This window comes from Pieris rapae, chromosome 5 (genome assembly GCF_905147795.1).
Source record: "Pieris rapae chromosome 5, ilPieRapa1.1, whole genome shotgun sequence".
NCBI lineage: Eukaryota > Metazoa > Arthropoda > Insecta > Lepidoptera > Pieridae > Pieris > Pieris rapae.
Window position 1 is genome coordinate 5,684,234 of NC_059513.1, and position 11,166 is coordinate 5,695,399.

Genomic DNA, 11,166 nt, shown 5'->3' on the forward strand with positions numbered 1-11,166 from the left:
TCACAATATTAATATCGGGTCGCGTCGCGCCTCTCCCGAGGGGTTTCTAAATCATCCGTCCCTGTCGCTCCCTTGCGCCGTTGCCTTTGATAGAAACATGTGGACATGATATTATATTATACACCATATACGCCATAATTTGACGTACTTTATTTTACTTATACATTTTCGAATGTACTTAAACCACTAAGCGAAATAATCAAAAAACAAAAGACGACAAGCCATTGTGATTAAAAAGTCCAATCTAAACATTCGACACAATACATAGTTTTGTATCGATCGTCATTATTTCGTGTTTTTTTTTACTTAAGGTCAATATCTTACCATCACGTGAGCCTCATGCCCCTGTTGTATAAAAAATTGTAATGCTTTTAAAAGTATACAGTAAATATCAAATAACAAAGAAACATAATATTTCTGATTGGCCAATTTTTCATTACATCGACTAAATCTTGTTTACACTAAACATACACAGACGTATCCACTCTACTCTAGCCGTCGCAGCGCCTCCGGTAACATTCGTTTTACGGCGTAATTTTTCTTATGTTATTTATTTATTTATTACGGAGTGAGTGATCTATATCACGTCATATCTTACACTCTTGTAAATGGGCTCGCATTTATTTTGAACGTTGCGGCTTTGTGCCATTGTTTTGGTGTATTCAATTTCGGTTAAGATTGATCGCTTTTTTTGCATATACTAATCTATGTTCGAAGTATTTAAATAGTGATAAAGTGTTCACGTATTTTTAGTGTAATCAAAAGATACTTTGTTGATGCTACTATTCTAAAACTAATGGCAATAATAACAATTTCAAATAGTAGACATAATTTTTTGGTATCTGAATTTTTAAAACAGAAAATACCGTAAAAATATGAAGTATCGATATTAGCTGAATTTGTGTTTTAGCGTGTGACTCTTATCTCTGAGGTCATAGGTTCGATCCCCGGTGCACCAATGACCATTCTATGTTCTTCTAGAACTCGCTTGGTGGAACATAAGGAAACGGCCTGTGTCACAGAGGCACAGAAGGCTGATGATCTACTTGTCTATGAAATAAAAATGATCCAAGGAACGGATCTAATTATTTATATTTATACTAGCGGATCCTACAGACGTTGTCCTGTACACACACATCTTGGACCCAAAAACTAATATAAAGCAAAGCATTCTCGACTCCACATAGGTAAAAAAAAATCATCAAATCTGTCCAGCCGTTTAGGAGTTTAAAAACGCATGCACAAAAGATATATCAGCTGTTTATTTGCTGTATAGATAAACCATCCAGGGCGCCATTCAAATAAAAAACATTCATTAAAAAAAACAAAAAAATCATTCAAATCGGTCCCGCCGTTTAAGAGGAGTTAATTGACATACAAAGGTACAGAAGAATAATATATATAAACATTAACTTATGACAGAGTCAACTAAATTACCATAACATACATCACTAAAAAGCATATTATATTAACATGTATAAACCATCGTTTAAAACGCTACTGTACGAACATAATGTCACATCACTATCGGTGTGACAGTGACGTAGTTACTTCGATAGCTCGAGTGATTTAAATAGCCCGATAGTGACACGCGAGTTGTCGATAAAACTTATCGACATATTTTATTTGCTGTTAATTAGTATTTCTTGTTTATGTATACGATTAGGTTTCGTACGTGGTCGGTTTATCGAGTCGTGACTTGTTCTGTTTAAATTCTTTGAAACTGCTTAAAAATACTAAATCCTATTTGCTACTGCACTTTAATTAGCTCTAATTAGCTACTTTATTTATTGGGATTCCTGCAAGTATTTTTATTTAGACTCATTGGAGTATCGGTATTCTTAATAGGCGCATAGATAGTCAACAGCAAAACGGATGATGTCATAAATCTAGCTAAAGCCGCGTTTACATTATGCAAGTACTTACTTGCATTCTTACTTGTACTGTATGACAGATTTACTTCAGCATATTACAGCACATTATTATCTATTAGACATTAATCAAAACATAAATTAAAGTTATTTAGCTATATATTATGTTAGTTAATTAAGGCAAACGGGCAGGGACTCACCTGGTGTTATTGATACTTTCGCCCATGGACACTCATATAAAGGAGAATCGGTACCTCTTTTATTGAAGGACTCTAAGTCGAATTGGTGCGGAAGTACTTCAGTACTTCCACATGTTGCGCGACAAAAACTGCGTATTTTTCTACTATTACAGCTCTACACTAATTTGACAGAAGATGAAAATGAACGAAAAATAAATCCATTACTAATTGTAACGGCTCTTATTATTAGTAATACTTATGTGAGTTCTTCTGAAAATAGTTTGGTAGCGTAATTTGCTAGATCTACTTTTCTGGAGTGGTCTTGGGTTTGATTTGGTCAAGAACTTCTGCCAAGAATTATTAATCTTGGTTCTATTGATCTCTGAATAAAAATATACAATAAATCAGACACAACATGATCATTTATATCACATAAATATACAAAACGAAATTGAAAGGCGAACACAGTTACAATATTCTTTACAAAAAAGTAATAAAACAATATTATAATATGCTTTAGTATTACGAAATAACACAACTATCTCTATCGCTAGCGTTCTATCTCATCGGCTGTAATCTGTCATTAGATTAAACAAAAACATAATATCAGAAGAGTACCACTAGTGCTGTCCCTTTCCGGTTGATTACTTCGCGGGAAAGAATGGAAAGAGAAGCCTATAATTATCTAAAGCGGACCGTTTTGGGTGAAACGATGTTTTAGTTAAATGTTCTCAAAGGCTTGTTTTGATTTGTTGCCAAAACAATGTGGGACATACTGTCTTTTAATATGACAAACATTTCAAATTCTAAATTCAAAATATTCTTCGTTAATTCAATATCTAAAAGAACTTACTTTCATAGACAGTTCTGACAGATGGCGCATATTATAAGTAAATTGTTAATACACGATATTGTTTGTATGTTATATACAACATAGCAAAGAAAAAAGAAAATCGTACGAAGTTTGCTTACTACGCTCCGGATAGGATCGCATCAATCGCAAAAATCCCATACTCGACGCTGGCTAATCCACAAACCGTGTCAGAGCCAAAAGAAAAAATGTGTTCTTTTTTTAAATACTAATCATAGTTTATTTACCTAATATGGTTTCTTATCTTATTGGAACTAATTGTTTTATTGGAACATACAACCACTGCCACTGAACTTAATTCCACTATTTTTTTGAATAGTATTAAGTTTTTTTGAGTGCGCAATTCTTATTAACTGTGTGTATCGCTATGGTTGCAGTGAAATTGTCTGTTCTCCTGTCAAGTTACAATAGGGACTAATTAAGAACAGTCTCAGATAATTACTAAACGAGATCTCAGTCTGCAACATTGAATAATCCTTTATTTGGAATCCGTAAACTACGTCCATATAGAATTTATGCGCATGCGACCGTGATTTTGTTTCATTTAAAAAAAATACATCATATTTTTTTACATGGCCAAAGTCATGTTGCGTCCTGTAGCAGAAGCTTCATTTTAATTTACAGGGAAAGCGTGGGTGTTCCATGCAAACCTGTCAACGTGTAGTTGTGTGGACCAAGGAGAAATGCAAGCGATACCATGGAGGCTCACTGAGGCCAGTTCTTCTTACCCGCTCTACGCCCTTGACTTGCGAACTGGTGGTAAATGTAAATTTACGATTAATTTAATTTGTTTTTCTTGACGTTCATAAGTGTACATGTTTACCTAAATGAATAAAGATATTATGACTATGACTATGAGGACACCCTCAACCTCATCCAAGGGTCATACGAAATTTTATTTGTGATAATAAAGGATTTCAAAAGTGCAACTTTAAAACTGAAGAAAATTTTTAAACTTTTTTAAAAAATGGGACGGAATCTCTTACCTAGCTTATTAAGCTCTTTCCAAATAAGAAGATTTCCTAAGAACTTAATATTTTGTATATTTGATTGTTACACTACATATATTATAAACAAAGAAATTAAATTAAAGGTAAATATTATGAACAACATTTTTTTGTAGTTGTTCCTTATCGTAAATACTTATGTCATTTGCAATTTGCGTTTCGCAATTTTTTTAATATTTTTTATTTAAATAAATATAGCAATTTACTTGGACCTCTTAATTGCCAAAAGCCGAGAAGACAATCGCCAACACGGAAGTTAAAAGAAAGATAAGACAAAAAACAATGCAAGCAATTTGAAGACGGGATCGCTGCCTTTGACATTGTGATGCCAAGTAAGCGTTAACAAAGAGACAAAAAGTTTTTCTAGACTTTATTATTTATAATCTTACAGCTGTACATATCCATATCTAGGCAAAATACCATCCGTATCACCTTGACGTCCGTTGTTCGACAACTGAGCGCTTTCTAAGTTTTTGCCGCGCGCCACCAATATGTGGAGCCAGCTGCCCACTGAAGTATTTCCGAACCAATTCAACTTAGGATACTTCAAGAAAAGAGTGTATTTGTATATATGGATATATATTTTACGAAATTTCTTAATGTTTTGTATATATTTTTGTATAAAATATATGTTTAAAATAAGGTCCCGCCCCACAAAAGTCGGGGATATTGGGAAATTCGTATTATAAAAAAAAGAAAAGAGCGTACCAATTCTCAAAAGGCCGGCAATGCAATTGCGAGCCTTCTGGCAATGTGTGTCCATAGGCCTTGGTATCACTCAACATGATATAAACCTCCTTTTACATTTAAAATAATTATAGAAAAAAGAGTTAAGCAATATACAAAGCCTACAGATTACAATGATAAACAAAATAGGTATACGGAATACACAAAAAAAAAAATATGAAAATATTTTAAAGAAAAAACTAAATTAATACTGCTAAATAATGTTAGGGTTTTCCGCTTTTTAAAATATTTCCTCAGATCCTCTTTGGTATGATGGAAAATGACATCTTCATAATTTGTTAAGGAGCTTAAAACAAATAATTGGCGAATAACGCAGATAATATCGTGTCGCATACGGGAAATGGATTCTTAGAGAGAATTTTATAGATTTGGTTAAAATAACTACGTAAAATGCTTTATAGTGTGTCTAAAAATTTCCTCTGGCATTGAGAGTGTCCATGGGCGGTATCACTTAACATCAGGTGAGCCTCCTGCCCGTTTGCCCGCGGTTCTATAAAAAAAAAATTAGCAAAGCTTTTTACCCGAGTTTAAAGAACCCAGAGGAGATTTAAAATACATGTTTTAAAATGTTCAGTATATTATGGTAATAAAACAATGTTGTTTTTATATCCACGTCAGAACAATTGTGGGATAAATGCGTGGGTAGTTTTGGAGACACTGCCGATGTAGCAAGTGATGTTATCTGTACGTAATGACTGTTGCAATTAGTTTGATGGACATTAAGCTGTTGCTATATCTAACTAACGGATTCATGAATAAGGAATATAACATAGTACTTTTTTGTAGTTTCTAAAAAAAGATTTCAAAGTGTTTGTCATATAAAATTTGTTCCGTAGACCCTTTACTGTAGGAGTATTCTCGCATAATGCGTTTGTAGAACCCCAAATAACGAGTTATGTACAAATATTATACGAAATTTTATTTAATTTAATTATTATTTATTACTCAAGATGCAACATGGTGTAATTGTTGCAGCTTACAAACGTTGTGTAAAAGAAAAAAAACTTGGTGATTAAAAAGAGTTGCGGAGAGTTTATTGCCAGTTCTTCACTTCCGTTCTACGCCCTTGATTTGAGAACTGACTGTAAATGTAAAATTAGAAACATTCAATGTATATTTCTTTTATGACATACATAAGTAATTGAATAAACTATTTTTGATTTGATTTGATTTGAGGAACCGAAATCGCGTAATATGAAAATGCGTTATAAGACTACCGAGTTATAAAGGGGTTTAATGTATTTTAAACTAAAAGGTCATGTAAGTATTTATTAAGAATATGAAACAATTGCTTAGTAAATACAGTAGGTACATAAAAAAAATCCTACTGACACTTTACATAATAATTTCACATAGAACTGGGGCATCGCAATTTGTATAACAAAATACACGGCCATAAAAACTGTTACAAGAAAACCAATTATGGCTAGTGACATCTGTCGGTATTATATGCAAATTAGTTGCAAGTTCATTATCTTTTACGGCATGTCTGTGAGAAACGTTATATAATTTTTAATCTCATTGTCAGCTGAACAAAGTTTTAGGTTTAAAAAGTATATTTCGGCTTACGTTATTACAATTTAGATGCGGGGCCTAGGGACTTGCGATTTCGGGTCACAACATCAATGGATTTCTAAGGGTGCAACACTAGACTTACTTAATGTCCTAAGTCCCGTAGCAGTGAATTATCTACTAGCAAGAGTAGCATATGCTACGGGCCCTGCGAATTTGGGGGCCCCACCCTCCAACGTAACCGAATGTTATAATACCCGTAACCGTAATAAAGAAATATTACTTTACTTAACAGCGTAATATCTCGCCTTACTTCCACTTAAAAATAAAACTCGATTTTTTTTGTAACTTTTTATTTCGAAATATTTTATACAAAGCTTTTTCTGTAATAACCACGTCGAAACAATGTATTTTAAATGGCTAATGATAGTAAAAATTTCTGATGGAGGTCTCTCCTCACGATGAAGCTAAGAACAGATCCAAATGAAAAGTTCAGAAATTACAATCATCACATATTATAAAACAAAGTTGCTTTCTCTGTCCCTATGTCCCTTTGTATGCTTAAATCTTTGAAACTACGCAACGGATTTTGATGCGGTTTTTTTAATAGATAGAGTGATTCAACAGGAAGGTTCATATGTATAATAACATCCATTAAATAGTGGAGAAGTACTGTTATTTTTGAGGTTTCTAATGTGATGTCGTAAATAATTAGATTTTTTCCGCTTACATTGCAAACGCAGGCTGAACCCTACGAGTTTTATCAACATAATGTACTAAGTATTGTACACATTGAAAAGGTCTACAGAAAAGTCCGTGATGGTATATGTCTATTGTCTATCTCTCATGGATAACCCACATTTTTATATACAACGTTCACAGATTTTCTGTAGTGTATTTAGTATCGGCATTGCACCCGTGCGAAGCCGGGGCGGGTCGCTAGTAACTAATATAGACTACAAGTATAACAACAAAACTAACATCTATTTGATTTGTAATCTTTTAACTGTATGGAATTTAAGAGGCCTTTTTTTATCATTTAAATTGGCTTTTAAGAAACATTGTACAACAAAATGTTAAACCATTATTCTTCAAACACATTAAGCCTTGAAAAATCTTGAAAGGAAATGTAATACAAACAGTATCTATTTTAAGTGCGGCAACATTGTCACAGCTCGCGGCGACAGGGTTTTGGCGCCAACGCGCGTGCCACAGATGTAAACACCAATCACGGGACGTTCGAATTTCAAAAACAATCGCGCCGACGTGACGCAGTTTCCTGTGATACAATTTAGACTTGAGAAATGCCGCTTTTCATTGCAACGTCCGTTAATTTGTAATCTAGAAGAATAAATTTATTAATCAAAGAAAACCTTGACACATAACTGTGAATTATTGTTCGTGGGTACAACTAAAAGTTTACATGGCTCAATTACACAAATATGCCTCCATCGGAGAACGGAGTCAAAACCTAAATAAGTGGAACAGATTTAATATCGCTATGCTATAAGAACCATAGAGTTGTAGACTTATAAAAAACAATTCCAATTTTAAAAACGTATCTGTATTTCTAATTCGAATTGTAAAATAGAGGCGACTATTATAATTCTTGGGCGTTCCTCCACAGATAATGAAATGTCTCAAAGTTGAAACATTAAAATACAGGCCGTTATTAAAAAGTTAATAACTTGAAAAAGGAACAGAATAGATTCCCTGAAGTCTGGACCCAAAGGCGGGGACACTGCTTTTTGTATTTTTTACGTCTGGCAATGGCGCCCAAATTTGATGGCGGGAAGAATTAACTTCGTGTTGCTAGTTTTATTACAGATTTAATTAAATGTCACTTAGCTGTTTCGTGAGGTTCATTTTGTAAATAAATATCTCAATATCAACAAATTCTAAAATCTTTGATTTTAGTTAATTTCTCTATATTTTGGAACACCTCATAAGTCAGAATTCTAGATTTGATAATGTTCATCTTGGTTGAGTATGTACAGAAATCTGTTCAGCACTTGTTACAAATCAACGAACGAAATGTACACAATGGATTCGTCCCAGCGATACAAGACAAATAAAAAAATGTTTATAATACACATAGTATTAATAAAAATTATTACAATTAATTATTATTTGTCTGTTGTTAATTAATAATTATTGCGGTCACTACAGCTTTTTTACTAGCTAGGGAGGTGATTTATAATTAATACTTTAGTTATCCTTTAGTTAAATTTCCCAACAATATACGGAACTCTAAAATTAGCATACTAATAAAATCATTTAAATCCAAGGTCCATGTTGGCATGCAAATGAGCTAAACAATGGTAAATATTGTCGTGTTAAATAAACAGCAATTATGCGATGACAAAAGACAATCGCAATCTTTAATTGCGTTTATTTAATTGACTATAAATATTTTTATATTTGCATGTCGAATTACGTAGTATACGACACTTACGACTCGTAAAAGTTACGAACGGTTGGGTATAAATGCTAGACTTTAATAAAACATTTTCCATTCGAACACGACAGCTTAACTATTACTTTATGTTATTCTTTGCTCATTAAGAGTAGTCTGGAAGAGATCCCTTAAACACGATATTTTAGGCGAAGAAGTGTAGTGTCCATCACTCTCTTACTAAAATGGGATGGATGTCCAGACTGGAGTATCATACGATAAAAACTTCGCCAACTTCCTACTGTTTAGTAACTCCGGAAGGTGATCAAATCGGAAGGTGATCAAAAAAAATGAAAAAACAATTTTAAAAAAATATAATAAACATTGAGAATTAAAACCCATTGGTGCAGGGATTTGAACTCAGGACTGACGGAGATGCGTACCAGTCGTATAGCCAAGCCACTAGACGAAAGCTCAATGTAAATTTCAATATTCAAAAATCGAACGCGATTATTTTTAGCTTTAGGAATCTCATTACAAGTTCATTATCATTAGGGTGTCTCATTTTACGTTAAATTGCGGACAGTCCCCCAAACTCGGATCGGGCAGTTAAAATATCTTCGGGACTCAGTAATCGAATGCGCTGTTGGTGACGCCCAGTCTTATACCGGCTCCTTTGTTGTGTTACCATGTTTTTTACATATATGGGATACAAAATAAAATAGTAGTGACGTACTTGAGCAACTAGTTTATCTGAATTTCCTTTTTATTTTATACTTTAAAGAACTTTTGGAAAATTTTTTGAGCATAAAGAAATAGGTATGCTCTTTATATATAATGTATAAACATATAAAGATAATTAACTTAATTATGTAACGATTTCAAATGACTAATTCAATTTATATATCTAACTCTTGTTAATATAATTATAGTTTTAATGGCAGTTAAATTGTTGTCATTAATACCACATATAACTAACTTATAATTGTATATAAATCCCAGGACATTTGACTAATTGGTCACACTACATAAACGTGGGAACCGTATGCGCGTACGCAGCCAAATTGCTAGAGGCGGAGCGAACACAACGCTTTACAGGCCATTTCCGGACGAAGAAATTAGTGTTTTCTTTTAAAACTGTGATTTATATTTAACTAACAATATGGTAGTGATGGTAGACAATATTTCATTTTCACTTATAATTACGTATAAATCAGTTTTAACAGCCGATTGAATTTGGATCAATTGAGCCTATAGTTGTTCCCGTACTAATAAGAAAATAAGTTACAAAGTGCAGCATAAAGCATTTGTTAGAAAACTATAATTTCCGGTTAAATGTTATACTCTGTGGTGGGTCTTAATCCAATTAAGTAGATTATTAGACACGAAACTTAAAGACACAATGTCAAATGTCACATTGACATTTAAAAAAATCACTCGCAATTCCACCTGTCGGCTACAAAGGCGCCGACACAAAGAGCAAATCGATTAAGTGTATCGATTAAAAACTCGATTATAACACGAGTCGATTATTCGAATAGCTGTCACCCGCGACTAATCGTTAACAATGGTTCGACGACGACAAAAACGGTCAATGTGCCGGCAAAATATGAGATTATAGATTATGAGGCTATTCATCACCTATGTTATATACAGGCTGTTACTATTAGTGTCATTAAAATTCTTAAACGGGAGACTGCGTGTTTCGGCTAAGAAGAGCGATTCTCGACTTGCAGTTTGATAGTTTGCGAGTTACGGAGGGTAAACAAATTATTACAGCCTCAAAATCATATCATAAAATCTAATTAAAGCCAACAGGCTAATTACAGACGGTAAAAAAGAATTGAATTATACGATATTGATACGATCATCATTACAAATACAAAAGTGTTGTTTTGTGCGCATAGAATTTTAGCATTTGACGTGTCATAGAAGTCTGACAGTAATCTGAGTTGAAACATCCGATTTTTAAAATATCTTACTAAGGATTTTTCCCTAATTAGGTCCCATTAAACCGGGGAGATGCTTGGATGCGGCACAAAAGACAAAAATTACTTTTCACGATACTTAAAAAAATCATAAATGTCAAAAGCATAGTTATCATCTTCTACCGCATTTACAATGGTGACTGCTCAGAGAAGTTGTTCAGAATTTAAACCTGCATCTGAGTTCATTAAAGGACAGCGAGGCTGAATACGAAATTACATCCGTACCACAACTAAGCGTTTTTAAGGCAATTTTCGCCATGCACCCCATCTATTCCGAACCAGTGATATAATCCGAACCAATTTGACTAAGGGTCCTTCAAAAATAAAGCGTACCAATTCGTAAAAGGCAATTCACGAGCCCTTGAGCCATTGAAAGTGCCCATGGGCGTCGGTATCACTTTAGCCTCCGAGCCTCCTGTCCATTCACACTTCTTCACACAAAGTTAATAATCTTTGCTGAAGAAAAGTTTTAGTGAACACACTTTATACAATTGTCCATTCTCGTATCAGCAGGGGAGGGCATTTATAGAGTTCAGCGGGACGCGGGCGCCGGCGCAGCTTTGTGTCTTTTATTCTTTAATTTAATTCTTTTTTGT